The sequence below is a fragment of the Catharus ustulatus genome, chromosome 17 (assembly GCF_009819885.2).
Source record: "Catharus ustulatus isolate bCatUst1 chromosome 17, bCatUst1.pri.v2, whole genome shotgun sequence".
NCBI classification, from domain to species: Eukaryota; Metazoa; Chordata; class Aves; order Passeriformes; family Turdidae; genus Catharus; species Catharus ustulatus.
Genome location: NC_046237.1, coordinates 14,918,374 through 14,934,482, shown reverse-complemented (window position 1 = coordinate 14,934,482; position 16,109 = coordinate 14,918,374). Strand labels below are relative to the sequence as shown.

Below are 16,109 nucleotides of genomic sequence, written 5' to 3'. Positions count from 1 at the left end.
GGGTTCTGAGGAATCCCAGGACACGCTGTCGCACATCTGCCTGAAGGGTGGGGTCTTACCAGCCCTTCTGACCCATCTGCTTTCTAGGCCAGCAGGAGCAGGTGGCAGGACCTGGCTCTGCTCCTCTGCCATCTGGGGCTGGTGTTCAAGGCTTGGCATTCCCAGTGGTATTTCTAAGGATGCCTGCAAAGAGCTTTTTCCAGAAAATGTCCCTTCCAGGGTGTCAGGTCTAGGTGGGCTCACGCATTCCTGGGGCCTTGTGCAGCACAGGTGTGGGCCGTGTGGGCTGCTGGGGTGTCACCATGGCTGTCCCAGGGTATTCTCTGCTGACAGATACATTTTCCAGTCATAAGGAGCATTTTCCAGCCTGCTACATCCCCTGCAGCATGGCAAAGCTCAGTCCTGGCCTCAGCACATTTCCCCAGCTCCCCAGCTGCCTTCTGCAGCAGCAGGCACTGACCTTTCTGCTGTGGCCAAAACCATCCATGTGTCTGCAGAGCTGCAGGGGCTGGGGAGCAGTGCCAGCTCTGGAATGGGGCAGTGATGAGCCAGATGGTGCTGCAGGAGGGCATCAGCCAGAGCTGTTCTTCTCTGGGTGACCTGTGAGGGTCAGTGCCCCTGTGACCAGCCAGGTCAGGGCACTGTCACAGCTGCCCACAGGACACTGGGCCCTGGAAGGTGGGTAGGGGCTGGACATGTGCCTTATAGGCAAAGCACTAATACTGAGGGGTCAGGATGAATTTTCCAGGGCTGCCACAAGCCAGGCTGAGTGGTTTGGGCCAGGAGCAAATCCCTGGCTCTCTGCTGGTGCTTCTGTCTGCTCCAGGACTCATCTGGAGCTGTCCACATGAGCACCTCCAGTGGCAGCCTGGCAGCCCACTCCTGATGACCACTGCCCATCAGCTCCCTGACCTCAGGCCTGGAGAAAGGGCACAGTTCCCTCAAGGACAGGCCAAGCACAGGTGTTGAGGATGCTGAGGCCCTAAGCCAGGACCTCTCTGGGCTGGGTTACTCACAGGATACATCCCAGGGGATGAGGACATCCCTCAAACAGTGGTTTTGCTGGGGAGATATGCACAGGATGGAGTGGCTCCCCTGCACCCATTGGCCATTGGCACTGGGGATCTTCAGCTGTGTCACTGTGGAAGACAAGAGCACGTCCCAAAAGCACCCAGCTAACATCAGCATTAGCTGGTGGTCCTTGTGCCCCTGGCTGCAGCAGAGCCCTCAGAGCTCCTCTCCAGGCTCCACCACCTCAGAACTGTGACCAGAGAGCTCCTGACCCACACAGGTGCTGAGTATCCACATCCCTCCCAAAGTGTCTACCTGGAGTGTCCCTGAGCCTGGGGTGTCTGTGGCCACCCCAGCCCTGAGCAGTCCCAGCCCTTCACCCGAGGCTTTTGAGGCAGCACCAGGGGTCAGGAGAGGTTCAGAGCCTTTCCTAGTGGACCCTGTGCCAAGGGCCTGTGGCCCCTTGGTTTCTGCCAGCACCAAAGGCTCCGTGGCTGCAGTCCTTCCCCTCAGACCCCTGCTCTGTTGTGCCCAGCTGCCATCCTGTGGGGCTGGGGGAGCTTTGGTGAGCCCTGCACTGTCTGCAAGGGCTCAGACAGGACCACAGTGACCACAGGAGCTGTAGCCAGTGAGCAGAGCAAGTGCACTGGTGAACTGCTCCACCAGAACTGAGGCGTCTTCCCTCCTCCTCACTTCTGGACCAGCATCAGCTTAAGCTGGCAGGGGGCTGGAGGTCTCAGCACCACAAATAAACACCCTGAAAAGAGGCCCCCACCATCAAGCCTGGTCCTGTGCTTCTGGGAGAGGCTCCAGCTGGGTGTTGAACATCCCTGGCAGGGATCTCTGCACAGATCTTTATTTTCCAAATATTATTCATGACCCTGTACGTGATGAGCAGTAACAAGGCTGGGATCTCACTGTGTGCCCCTGCCAGGGCGCCTGGGCCAGGGAAATTGGCTGTGGAGCACTGGAAGGACTCTCACAGCATGTAGGAGCTGAGCCCTGGCATCCCCAGGGCCACGAGGTCAGGGGCAGCTCATGCCAGAGGCTGCAGTGGATGTTGCTCGGAGCCCAGGGAAGCAGGAATCTGGGACAGAACAGGGTTTGTTTCCCCAGCCTTGCCTTCTCTCCTCAGCTCAGCTGTGGGCTCATGTTCCCATGTCTCAGTGGGGTGGCTGACCTGTGCAGATGCTCCTCTTGTCCCATGACATTTGTGGGGGGAGGCCACAGGTCTTGTGTCCTCACTGGAACCTCGCTGAGGACCTGGCCTCTCCTTTCTTGTGCTGCTTGTGGGACTGGGCCCCACAGGGAGACATATCTCAGGCCAAGGCTGCAGGAGAGAGGGCTCAGCACAGCCCTGGGGCATCCAAGAGCATCCTGCCAGGGGCTGGGGGGGCTGGGCTTGGGGAGAGCAGGGAGCAGAGCTTATCCAGGTTCACACCGAGGGGCACCTCCAGGCTGGGCTCAGGGAGGTCTGGGATGAAGACAATGGCACAGCTCTGTGCCAGCCCCAGCACCATGCCAGGAACCCCATGGCTCAGGGACCCCTGAAGGTACAGAGCTCCCTGCTGCATCCTGCCTGTGGATCCTGCTGATGCAACAGGGCTTGTTGTAACTCTGTACCTAAGATGTATTAAGAACGGTATGTCCTTTGATTCCTGTTACCCCTGTAAGTCTATGGACTGACCCCTCTGTTATCCTATTGGCAGGAGGCCAAGTTTCCCCTCCCCTTTCCTGACCCTAGAAAAGACCCCAGACTTTGGGAAACTTCCTCTTTGCCCCCAGGAAGCTATGAAGAAATAAACCGAGGAAAACCCTGGGAGAAAGAGCCTCTTTGTATCTTTTGTCCTGTTCATGTTATCCATCCCAGGCTTGCCTTGCTACAGAATTGCCAGGTAGCAGGGAAACCTCGAATGAGGTAGCAAGGGCTGGGCTGGGGTTTGATCCCTGTGCTGCCCTCCTGCCCACAGGCACAGACAGCAGTGGGGCAGAGTCAGTGATGGGCACCCAACCACAAGCCTCTCACTGGGAGGTTGGCTGTGAACCCTCTCTGGAAGAGATGGCTGTAATTTAGCAATACTGGCTCAGGCTTTTCCTATTAACTTTCCCCATGCTGCCAGATGCTCATGGCCAGCATGGCCAGCAGTGAGGGACAGTCCTGCCACACCTTCCCAGGCACTTGAAGCAGGAAGGTAGGATGAACTGCCCCAGGCTCAGCTCCCATCAGGGTTAGGCCATTTCAGAACAAACCCTGTGTCCCAGAGCAGGACATCCCATCAGGCTGAGAAAGACAAGTCCCTTGGAAAGGGCAGGACCGGGGCCTTCCCCCAGGGCTGGAGGCAGCTGGGAAGGGACTGGCAGGAGGGCAGGGTGGAGAGTAGTGCCAGGGGCCAGCCAGCCATCAGCATCTGCCCTGCCTGCTCCAGGTGCAGCAGGCATGGAGGGAGCAGGAATAGCTCCTGCTTTGGCACCTGCAGGTTCCCTGGCAGTGACAGCTGAAGCACCGATCCAGCTGGGTTTGGATCTGGCTGATTCAGGGCTCCCTGGTGTCCCTCCTGCTGCCTGGCTCTTGGGGAGAGGCTCCTCTGTCCTAGGAGCTGCAGAGCTCCAGTTTCCATCAGACAGGGGCCAAAGGCTGCCACTGCAGAAGGCTGGGACAGAGCAGGAGGTGCTCAAAATCTGAGACTACCTGGGACTGAGAGGGGAGTGAGACAGGTGTCCATTGAGGAGACTGCCTGCCCTGCCTCTGCCCATACCCTGCCTGCGCCCTGCCCTGCCTGCCCCACTGATAGGATGTGGGATAGGGGCTCTTGGGAAAACACAGGAGACCAGGCTTTTTTTTGCATTCAGGGAAGGCTGGCCCACCCTATAGCTCCACTTGGGACACTGAGATCTGTTTCTGCCCAGTCTCAGGATGAATTTCTGATGTTCTCTGGGATATTTGGTGACAGACGGGAACCATGTAAATCCTGCATCCCAACCCAGGAGTACCATGGCAACATCCAGACCTCAGTCCAGAGAGTTTAGCACCAATGTAGCTTTAGCAGAGGTTTTTGTAAGCTATTCAGCCTTTGCTGATTCCAGACTGGAGTGTTTCTTGTACCTGGCAAATCCTTGCAGCACAACCCTCACTCAGCCCTTGCTGTATCCAGAATTTTCCTGGATTCCCTTCATTCAGAAGACATCCCAGGAAGGGATTGGAACCACATTGTACCTCACTGAACCATACTGTGACCACAATAACCACTGATTGCCTTGAAGATACTGGAAGGAGCCTCCAGGTTGTGATCCACACCCCTACAACTTCTCTGCCTCTCTGGATCAGCAGAGAAGGGAGTTGTCCCCACCTCTTCCCCAGGTATGGAACCCAGGTAGGAAGCACAAACTGCTGGGGACCCTTAGGAAAAGACATATTGTTCTTCCTACAGCAATCCCAAATCCTCCCTTTATGAAACTGAGTTTCAAGTGTGTCTTAAGCCCACAAACACAGTCATCAGATATGAAGGTGAAAGAGGTCCCTGAGGCAGAGGAGCCTGCCTGGCAGCAGCAGAGTGAGCTCCAGCTCACTGGGTTTCCCCAGGAGAGTGCCCACAGAGGTGTGTGGGAGCCAGGGGACCCAGCGTAGGAAGAGGCTCCTGTGAGCACTCTGTAACCTGACACGTGCAGCAAGACCCGGTAATTAGGCTGGTAATTAGAGCTAAACGATGACTGGGTTGCTGCTGGTGGAGTGGAGGTCATTAACGTCTTCAGGCTGTGGCCAGGTGACCATCACTCCTCAGCTGAGTGTCCCCCCACGGGTCAGCTTAGCCACCAGCCCCGTGCGACTTTGGGGGACAGTTCTCCAGGCTTGGCTGTACAGGATGCAGTAGTTCCACATGGCTTGGGGACTTTTCCATCTAAGCAAACCCTCTGATCATTCTTTACCCTCCCTTGATTTATCTTCCACCCTTTCAGCTTTCCAATTTTCCTGCCTTTTATTTTACCACTGAGTCACTGAGGTTGGAAAAGACTACAAAATTGTCAAGTCCAACTGACCAGCACCACTGTGCTCACCACTAAACCATGTCCCCACATTCCCATGCCTTTTGGACACTTCAGGGATGGCACCTCTGGTGCTGTGTGCCCAGTAGTGTTAGATCACCTGGCTCCATGTGCCGGGATACTGTGGGCGGTATCTGGTCATCTTGAATATCTCAAATCCACGGCAGATGTTTCTGGTTTTGTTTTTGCTGGGGTTTTTTTTTGTTTTGGTTTGGGGTTTTTTTGGTTTTTTTTTCTTTTAGGCATTCACTTCATGCCTGTGACTCTTAATAGAAAAATCCATACAATCTCAAGATGTTTGCACTGAGAAGGAAGAGCTTGGGCAGCAGGAAAGGTTATGCAGGACAAAGTCAGATTCTTGGGGAGAAATGCCACTTTCTGCTGGTGCAATCCCCCCAGGTCGGGAGGGGGATGTCCTGGGGTTCCTGCTGTAATTGGTACTGAAACCTCCTCTGGGGCTCCCAGGAGCTGAGGGATGCAGGACAGGCAGTATTGAGGAGCATCCTTCTCAGCAGGTCATGAGGGATGCAGGAGCTGTGCAAGAGGATGAGATGTTACCCAGAAGGGTGACATTGGCAGGGTCGGTTAAAGGAGCAAATGTTACCACATCCACTTCTCTCTTCACACCTTGTTCTCCATCTGTCCCTGCCCCTCTTCAGCTGGGGATGCTCAACTGCTCTCAGGGGGACAGACTGGTGTCCCTCGTCTTTGCTCAGACCCTACCATCTCCAAGCTGGCAGTTAATTAAGCTGTTAGAGCCTTCCCTTGAATCACAGCATGGCAGACCTGTGCCAGGGGCTCCCTCAGGAGAAATGCACTTTCCTGTCAGCCTCAGGATGGGAAGACACAAGATATCCCATTGCTGTGCCTGGGGTAGAGGCTTGACCTCCTTCCACAGGCTGGCACTGCTGCCCTGCAGGGATGCCCAGGGCTCCATCCAGCTGCTCAGTGCAGCAAATCTGGCGAAGGAGGAAGGAGATCCAGTGGGCTCAGGACCCTCACCAGGGCTGGAGCTGCTGCTGCAGCAGGACCTGCCCAGCCCTTCCTCATGCCCCTCACACCCCACTCCACAGTGGGAACCTGTGGCCAATATTGTCCCTCTCTCCTGCCCCCAGCTGTGCTACAGCACCAATGCTCTCTTTGTACCTGGCTGCAGTGTGTTAGGTGGCATCAGGTACCGCACACCCTGCCCTCGGTCTTAGGAGCAAATATTCCTTCCTCCCAGTGTCCCAGGGGTGCTCCAAGGCTTCCCACTGCTGTTCTCCTACCTGCAAGACAGCAGGTGGGATGTGTCCTAACTGTGACACAGGTCATTAATCTCTTTGATTAATTAATAAAAATGCATTTCCTGCCCCTTTAGTCCTATTTTCCACCATGTGCAAAACTATCTACAGTATACCAACTGTCTGAAGGCCAGGCACTGGCAACATTTGGGAGAAGGTCCTTGGGAACCCTTGGGAAGCAAAGGATGAAGGCAATGGCATGTCTGCTCAACCCCTGAGACTTCAGGGCTCCAGACATGCAGGGATAATAAGGGCTTGATTACCAGATCTGGTGACAGTCCCTGATGACATCTGTCCCAGAGACTTATTTGAGCTTGGGATCCCACTCAAACAGCCTGGAAGAACATGGCATCAAGAGCTGAAAATGTTTTCTTTGGGTGGAAACACTTGCCTGAGTTCCCCAGCATTCCTGCCACCCAAAGGTGTGAAGAGCAGGAAGTGCCCAGGAGCTGCAGCGCCTGTGCCCCTTCTTCTGTGGGGTGCCAATCCCTGCTCATGTGCACCCTAAAGCCTCCTGTGCGGGTTTTGCTGAAGGGGTTGGAGCCGAGGAGCACACAGGGAGCGTCTCACTGATCCCAGCTGGCAGCCAGCTCCCCAAGCTGCACAAAGAGCCTTTTCATGCCCTACATAAACAAGCAAGAGGCATGAAAGGTTGTTATCGCAGAGCATCAGCACCAGCAGCAGCTCAGGCAGGGATTCCCAAAATAACCTCCTCCCAAAAGGTACAGACATGCACACCCCTTCTTCCGTGCTGCTGGGATTTAGGGAATAAAGGCTTTGGGTGACCCCAGCTTCTCTGCAGAGCCTTAAAGCCCAAGCTCTATCCCCTGTGCCAGGCAGAGCCTCCTGCACCTCAACACAGCCCTCCTGCAGCTCTTGCTGCATCCCTGTGTCTGTCAGTGCCATGGACCATCCTTACTGGCTGGTGGCTAGAGATGAACCTTCTCAACACTGGGCTTGTGAGGGCTGACTAATGGCTTTCTCTGGGCTTGAAATGTAGAGCTCCAAAAGCTCCAAGGTGCTCCTCCTTACAGGAGATTTGTTTCCACAGCTGCACCCTGGATTTGTTTCCCAAGCTGCACCCCTCTAATCTGTCTCCTTCAACGAAGAGCAGGTTTCCATGTAGAAATACATTCCAGAGGCACTGCTGGAGGATATGCTGATCCTCTTTGCTTTCCTTCCCATAAAGCCAGGCCAGAGTCACTGCAGAAGTAAATTGAGAGGGGAAAATTTCCTGGAATGAAAGAGCTTGTAGGCTCTCAAAGAGATAAAGCCATAGACCCAGACTGGTTTGGGTTGGAAGGGACCTCGAAGACCAGCCAGTTCCAACCCCTGCCATGGCTAGGAACACCTTCCACTATCCCAGAGTGCTCCAAGCTTTGTCCGGCCTGGCCTTGGACTCACAGGGATCCAGGGGCAGCCACAGCTGCTCTGGGCACCCTGTACCAGGGCCTCCCCACCCTCACAGGGAACATTTTCTTCCTAACAACCAATCAAAACATCTGCTCTCTTAAAACCATTCCCCCTTGGCATGTCACCATCTGCCTGTGTAAAAAGCTGCTCTCTCTCATTTTTATAAGCCTAAAACACTGGAAGGGGCTACAAGGTCTCCCTGAAGCCTTCTCTTCAGTTGAAATATTCCCAGCTCTCTCAGCACGGCTCAGAGCAGAGGGGCTCCAACCCTTGCAGCATCTCTTTGGCCTCTCTTGACTCACTCCAGCAGCTCCACATCCTTCTGATGTTGGACCCAGGGCTGGAGGCAGCTCTGCAGATGAGATCTCATCTGAACGGGGCAGAGAGCAGAATCTCCCCCTCTCCTGCTGCCCACTCCCCTTTTGATGCAGCCCAGGATGTCTCCCTTGGCTGCTAAAAATCTGGCAAAAGCCTGATGCCCAAATCTGTCCTAACATTGGACCATGAAACATCTGCCAGACCTTTGCAATTTATGCCAGTCCTCATTTCTTTGTGCTTTTTGTGTTGCTTCAGATTGATTCTGCTGGACAATGGGAATCTGGTCAGGACATCCTCACTTGGGTTGCAAAAATTACCTCACTCAAAAGAAGGAGTTTTTCCCATGGAGCTCCCCAGGGCTCACAGGTCCCTCTGTTCACACTGATGCTGCAGGAAGCTCCAAGGTTTCCCTTATGCCCCCATGGAAAAGCGGGGTTGGCACTGGACAATGGACAGGCAGAAGGGCAGCTCAGCAGCTGAGTAGTGGCTGCATTCTCCATGCCTTCAGGACTGTTGGAGAGTTTTAGGCTTCAGCTTGCTGGTCAGGGGAAGAAAGACTGAGTTGATTGCACCAGTGTGAGAAGAGGAGCGAAGGATTCACGGGGAAATCTATTCCACATGTTCTTCTTCCAGCTCCTTGGCTCCCCAAAGGGGAGGTTACATCCCAAGGGGGCAGTGGCATTAAGTATATCTGTGCTCAGTCAGACTGCCAGTGCAGTCACCTGCTGACTTATCTGACCCAAATTCACTGAAAAGGGTGAATTAACATTTACATTTCCCAGGTTTTCCTCTGCAGTGTGGCAGAACTCTCTGAGCAGCCATCATTGTTTTTCCTTCGAAAGGGAAAACATCCCTGAAAGATGAATGCAGACAGTCACAGCAGCTTGCACAAAACTGCAATTATTTTTTTCAACAACACAGTGCAGCTTTTCTGCTGTATAAATTCCCTACAAATTCACACCAGTTGTGTCCCTTGCAGCAAATGCTGTCCCTTGCAGGGCAGCCACCCCAGAATCAGGCAAATCACCTCTTCAGCACTGTCCCTTAAGGATGTGCAGCAGTGGAAGGTTGGAAAGGAAAACTGTGCCTGCACAGGGACCTCAGCAGCCAGCTGGAATATTTATTTGTAAATGAATGCCCTCCCTCAAGTTGGCTCCCATGCAGTGGAGTGTTTCTTTTTTCCAAGAGGTTCCTGCTATTTACCCAACTTTCCAGCTGGGCTTCTCCACGGCACAAAGCGGCAGGACCTGCCTGAGTTTGTACAGTGAGTCAACAGCTCAGCAGGGGATTAGAGCCCACAATTCTGCTGGCATCACTGCCTTGGCTTGAACCATTGGACCATGCAGCCTCATTTTGTTCCTGGTACTCTCTGCTGGTATGTGGTTTGTCAGGGGAAAAGCCTCAGTGTGGCTAATAAAGGAGGCACTTTCTAAAGCATTGAAACAAAGCCTGCCTCATTCCAGTGCTCCAGCCCAGCCTGTGGTGCTGAGGGGTCAGGTTCCCCGTGGCACTGAGAACTGCAGCTTTCCCTGGGACTGGTGGGGAGGAGGCTGAGCAGGAGCATCCAGAGGAGGCTGGCACAGAGCACTGGCACCCAGTGCTGCCAGACAGGTGGCCATGTGCTGACACACTCTGACTGCCTGCTCAGAGGACATGCAGAGGCAGCCAGGTTGGACCTCCCTGCTGGGAAGGGTCCCCTGGCTTTCCTAACACTGCTGGAGGCCTTTTCTGTCCTCACACCAGGAGAGTCACTGAGGGCAGCTGTGCCACCAGGTAAGGGAGCAAAGCCAGGCCCTGCAGGGCAGTCAGGGCACGAGGTCCTGCACGGTGCACATGAGCAGAGGGCACTGGGTACTGAGCTGAGAGCCACCACAGGCTCTGGGAATGGGGAAACCAGACCTGCTGCTGGGCTGGCACTTCCCTCCAGCCTTCACTGCTCAGTGTCTGCCAGATGCGGGGGCAGAGAGGGCTGAGAGTAGAGCCTCCCTGTTCCTGTCTGTGAGAGCCAGCCCCATACTCCTCAGGGGTTACACTGAGAGCAGAGTGGTCACTGCATCCCTGCTGTGCATCCAGAGAATCCCTCTGGATCCAGTGGATCCCTGTGGATCCAGTGCATCCCTGTGGATCCAGTGCACCCCTGCTGTGCATCCAGTGCATCCCTGTGCCCTCAGTGCATCACCGCTGTGCATCCAAGTGTGCCCATGCACCCCACGCATTCGTGTTTGTGGGTGCATGCGTATTTTGAAGAGCAATAGCCTGTCCTTTCCATCTGCATCTCCTGGGGAATGGGGGGGGGGGGGAGGGGGGGAGGGCTGCTTGCCCTGACACCCCCAAAATACGCAAGTCTGATCAGCTGCTGATGTGGACATCTCCCGGGCCTGGCTCACAGGTGTGCCCCCCAAACCCCGCGAGTGGACAGCACAGGATGCTCCGGAAGGGCCGGGCTCCTCTGGGAGCTGCAGGACGCGTCGCATGTCCTGCATGGGGTGGACAGAAGAGGCTCAGCAGGGATGGGGCCCTGGGGGAGGAGACTGAAAGTACCGGGTGCCTCCGCGGGAGCCCGCCCGTGGCCGCGGGCACGGGACGTGCGCGGGAACACCCGCGGGGCCCTCGGTGCGCGGAGACGGAAGGAGCCCCGGCGCGGGTGGCTCTGGCGGCGGGGGCGGTGCGGGCGGTGCTGGGCCGTGCGGGGCGGTGCGGGGCCGAGCGGGCCCGCCCCTCCGCAGCGCCGCACCGCACCGCGCGCGGTCCGCCCCGCGCTGCGCCGCGCCCGCCGCACGGCGGGGCAGGAGCGGGCACGGACGGGCAGCGGCGGCGGCCGCGCCCGGCACACGGCGGCGGAACGGAGCCAAGCCGAGCCGAGCGGGCAGAGCCGAGGTGAGCGGCCGGGCGGGCCCAGGTGCTGCGCGGCGCCTGCGAGGGAGAGGCGGGCAGGGCGGCGCCGGGAAAGCTGCCCCGAGCCGGGCTTCCCTGGCCGGCAGCGGCGCATCCCGCTCCGCGTCCCGGGTCCCCGTGGGGTCCGGGCTCGGCGGAGCGAGGGGAGGCGGCGGCGGCAGCCGCGTCCTGCGGCCGGGAGGAGGCGACCCCCGGCATCCGCAGCCCTGGGGACCCGTAGCCCCGAGCTGCGGCAACACACTGAACTGCTGGGCTGTGATTTGAGGGTGACGATTTACATTAGAGGGAGAATGTGAAGAGAGCCAGGAACAACTTGGAATGGGTCCTCGCATATTTCTGTGGTTATTTTTGGAGTACTGTCATATGGCAGGAGGTGGGCTCTGGAGGTATCCTTGAGCTCAGCATTTTCTCCATAGACTGGTTACCCGGGAGATTGTACTAGAGGACCTGCGTGGCCCTTTCCCCATCGGTAGTTTTGCATCCCATCACTGTTTCTCCGGCTGTTTCCCGGGGTATTGTTCCCTCCGGTGTGCCGGCCTTCAGCCTGTCTCGGTGGGGACCCTCCTGTGGGCAAACAAAGGTCTGGGTGTGCTGGCTGGGCAGTCTATGTGTGCTGTAGGCGATGGCAAAGCTGTGCTCCATTCAGCTGTGGCTGGTGTGAGGTGACTCCTGATCAGCCCCTTCTCCACTGCTGTGTATGAGGTGTGGCTTCTCCAGCATCCCCAGGGAGACCAGCCCATGCATCCGTCTCCTTCCTGCCCCTAGCTGGCACTTTCCCTCCAGCTTTCTCATGCTTGTCTCACACTTGTCCAAAGGGATTTTTGCTCGAGCTGTGGGAAGCACGTTGTTACTCTGGTCTGTTCCTTGTGGGTCTCCACATCCACGGGAGGGCTCTGGCTGTGTCAGGCCCCTTGGCCCATGGCTGGAGAGCAGCTCTGGTGGCCTTCAGCTGCATGTCCTTGTTGCCATCGGCTGAGTTCAGAGCTGAGGGAAGGCTGCCTGGCTTTGGGTGACGGTCCTTACAAGAAGGGAATTAATGGTTCTTTAATGGTGTTGGTTTAGAGTCTGGCTTGGCAGGCACAGAGCCCGTCCTGGGGCTCCCAGGGGTGCTGGGAGCCATGCTATCCATGAGGAGCTGTCTCTGCTGCCTGCAGGGATGCAGGGCACGTTCTGGAAGCTGTGGCAGGTGCCGAACTCTCCTCCTTACCCAGGGGTGGCCTCTATGTGTGGAGTCAAGGACCAGAGTGCAGCTGTCTCCTGTGGGCTCTGAGCCCCTCTGGGAGGGGACGGTTCCCATCTCCTCTCCTCTTCCCACTGTCCCTGTGCCATGGGGATTGTTTTCCTCAATGCAGCTGTTCCCAAGCTGAGCCTTGGGCAGGGCTGTGGGGTGCTGAGCCTGTGTTTGGCTACTTTTGGCAGGAGCAGTTTTTTCCCCTGATGTTTTAGCTCCTTGTGGATGTTGTGCCTAGAATTTTTGAATGTTTATCAATTTTTGAGATGTGAGCATTCTCTAGAACTCTTAGAGAAGATGTTTTGGTCGAGAAGAAGGATCTAGGAATAGTTTTTGAAGTCCAGTATGGCATTTCTGAGCTAAAGGTATGAATGTTCCTGGTGTTCAGAGGGAGAAGGTTTTGGTGCCTTCCTTGTGCAGTAGAGACACAGACTGTGCTGGGCCACCTTCTCTGGGCTGCTGCCATGGTTGCCACTACCACCCCAACCTTGCAGGGTAAGTGTCTCCTGGCACCTGATGTCTTTGGGGCCAGGAGGGGTGGCTGGCTTGGCTGAAGAAGTCACTGCAGCACAGAATGGGGAAAGTCTTTTTCTTCCCCCAGGCAGCTGAGCTTCCAGTTAAACTCTGGGTGATGACCTTGGTCCTGGTGAGGAGCTGGATCCCTTGCTGATTTACAGAATTACATGAAGGCTTTCTGCTGGCAGCACGGAGCCCTTGTCCCGCAGGGGGTTCCAGCGTCCTGCCTGCCTTCCCCTTGCTCCAGAACCACTGGAGACTTCTGCTTTCCTTCGGGAGGCTCCCAGACACACACAGACCGGTCAGGTGCCTGACTAATTCTGTCCCTAACAGAAGAAATCTTTCCCATAACTAATTAGGGTTTCTAAATTAGGAAACTGCTGAGAATGACCTGTCGGTTAAAGGGCAGGGGGTGGGCTTGGCTGTTCCCGGCCTTGCTCCCAGCTTCCTGCTCAGACTCACAGACATCACTGGAGTGTCCTTTGCCTTAATTCTCTTTGGCTGTGCACTTGGGCTGTTTTCCTGCTGCCTGGGCATGGTGCTGGGGCACTGAGAGGCAGCTGGGACACGATGGGGAGCGTGTGCGTGCAAGGAAATGGGCTCAGCAGGGCTGGGCTCCGCCAGAGCGGCGTGGGTGGCTCCAGGGCCCAGTGTAGTAGACTCTCCTGTGGTGCCTGTCACTTGGAGGTCTGAGCTGAGCCTGAAGCTCCCTCTGCCAAAGGAGAAACACAGAACGGTGGCAGTCGCTAGATTCTGTGAGCTCCTGCGAAGGGAAACTTGTGCAGCCTCACCACAAATACCTGACTCTCGCACGGCACCTAAAAATGTGCTGGGGCTGTGACAGCCATGGCTGCGTGGCTCATTGTTCTCATTAGAGCAGTCAGTGGCTCTGAGTCAGCAGGTTTGGGTTTCTCACAGCCTGTGCAGGTCTGTGGTGCTGAGCAGTGGGGCTGGCCCTCACTCTGCTGCAGGGGGATGTGGTTTGAGCCTGGACTCAAAGACTCTGTGAGCTTGTGCTGCCCCTGGAGCCTGGAAGGAGTTGTGTTGTGCAGCAGTTCTCCTGTCCACACAGTATGTTCCTGATGCAGAGTAGGGTTCTGGGCCCAGGCCCCATGCATGTCCCTTGTCTTGGATGACAGCTGCTCCCTCCCCTGCCTTGCTCCAAGGGGATGAACTGTTTGGGGATGTGTGGAGCCATAGAATCATGGGTTGGGGTTGGAAAGGACTTTAATGTTCAGTTCATTCCAGCCCTTCTACCATGGGCAGGGACACCTTCTGCTATCCCAGGTTGCTCCAAGCCCCATCCAAGCTGGTCTTGGACACTTCCAACCTCAGCTTCTCTGGGCAGCCTGTGCCAGGGCCTCCCCGCCCAGGCCCCTCACAGGGAAGGATTTCTCCCTAACATCCAATCCTAAGAAGAGCTGTTGGGCTGAAGTTTGGTACGACTGGGACAGGAGTCAAGGTTTGCTTTCCTTGCACTGGGCAGGGAGTGATGGGACTGTGTGGAATGGGACAGACATCCCAGAGCCCTGGATGGGTGATTTGATCCAAATTGTCCAAGTGTCTGCTTGTCCCAGTACACAGCTGAGGGGCTCTGGATGCAGCTCAGAGCTGTCAGTGTCCTGGTGTGTGCACACCCCTGAGCCCACCCATGCACCCTCCCCAGGAATGGCAGCAGCAGACAGAGCTTTAAAATCTGGATGAAAAATCTCTGGAAGAGGATTTTCTTTCCATCTCCTGCTGCTGGTCTGTGTCCTGTGCTCTGTAGGGCGCTGCTGGCTCCCTGGGGGCTCAGCTGTGCCCTGGGCAGGGTCTGCTCATCAGGAGCTGCCGTGGCCGGAGCAGCTGCTCAGTACCCCGGGCTGGCAGGATCACAGCGCCAGGGGCACGCTGGGCTGACCCCATTGTGCTCAGAACACGAGACAAATGAGGCTGAAGCTGCAGATCTGTGGCTGCCAGCAGGTCAGCAGTTTCAGTCGGCCACTTGGCCTCTTTGTGGCAGTGCAATGTGGCCGCAGGTCGGGACCTGCTCCATCCCCCTTTCAGTGCCCAGCCCGCTCCCCAGCGGCTGTAACCGGACCCTGGGACCACCTGGCTGGATCTTGCTGTCCCCGAGCCCTCCTGGGATGCGTGGCAGGAGCTGGGGTGGGAAGCAGGAGCAGGTGCTGCGCCAGTGTGAAGCGCATCCTGCGTCTGAGGCGATGCTGAATGGAGATTCTCAGTCCAGCCCTGCTGCCAGGTTCCTCCCACAGGCTCCTTCCTCCCTCTGCTCCTACTAACCCACTGCCGGGGCCCCTCGCTGCCTGGCAGCAGCGATGTCTGCTGCTCTCCTTTCCCGAGCATCAGATGGAGAGGAAAATACAGGGTGGAGTCAGCTCTCGCACAAAGGAAATGCTAAGGTATCTTCCTGCCTTCGGTGCGTTTTTTAGGTGGCTGGGGAGAGATTAAACAGGATCTTAACACATTCACAGCCCCCTTCCCACCTCATTTTCCTGTGAATCTGTTGCTGTCATGGTATCTTTTGGATGATATTTTTAGCTTTGTCTTTTCCTTTTTTTCCCCCCTCCTCTCCTCATATCAGGCTTTTGAAGGGAAACACATTTCTATGGGAGAACAGAATGAGCCATTTCACGAGACATTTTGTTATGGGCAGAAGGGCCGGGAAATCTGATTGTGTGTTTGAAATGACACATTCCTCTTTGTAATCAGCTAATCGGCCTGGCTGGGGCGAGCGCCAGCCCGAGGCATCCTGGCGGGGCCGAGGCGGGGGATGGACCAGCCCCTCGCATCCTCCCCCGGCGCATCCCGACCGGACTGTCCCCAGGTGGGCACACATGGAGGGCTTGAGGGTCCCGCAGGGTTTTTTTCTCAGTGATCCTGTGGGAAGCAATGCTATGTGCATGAGGGAAGCAGCTGGATGCTGTAATGAAGTGTGCTCTGGGTCTGGCAATGTCTGTACTGGCAGGAGGTCATGGCACCTGACAGAGCTTTGGGGCTCTGCTGATGCTGGGAGAAATGTGGCAAAGGGCTCCAGGTGGGAGAGGAGTGATTGGACAGCTGGGGCTGCTGCTCACTGTGGGAAGGTGCCATTTCTGACAAGGATACAGACCACTGTTACATGTTGATGGTGAACTTTGGCAGGGGAAAATTCCAGCCCAAATTCTCAGCAGTATTTCCTTTTGGGAGTTTCACTCAAGTCCTGATAGATGAAGGTCCTGTGGAGTGAACTGGCCAGAGCAAGAGAAACCTCCTATGAGGGCTAATCTGGCTTGGGTCTGCACATCCCTTGGGTCTGTACAGCAGGGACTGTTACCTCTGCAAATTTGCTGTTCTTCGGGGAGCCAAGGAATGCTTCCTACCTGTAGGGCACGGTGGCCATGGTAGCATAACATCTCTGCAAG

General features: G+C 56.2%; 1 protein-coding gene across 1 annotated transcript in view; it reads left to right on the top strand.

The window, feature by feature from the left end:
* The first annotated feature begins 10,857 nt into the window (after positions 1–10,857).
* The window catches only part of EPB41L1 (erythrocyte membrane protein band 4.1 like 1), a 63,002-nt gene continuing 57,750 nt past the window's right edge, over positions 10,858–16,109 (top strand). The window contains 1 exon segment of the mRNA XM_033074961.1: positions 10,858–10,943. The gene's annotated coding sequence lies outside the window, so the exon portion shown is untranslated.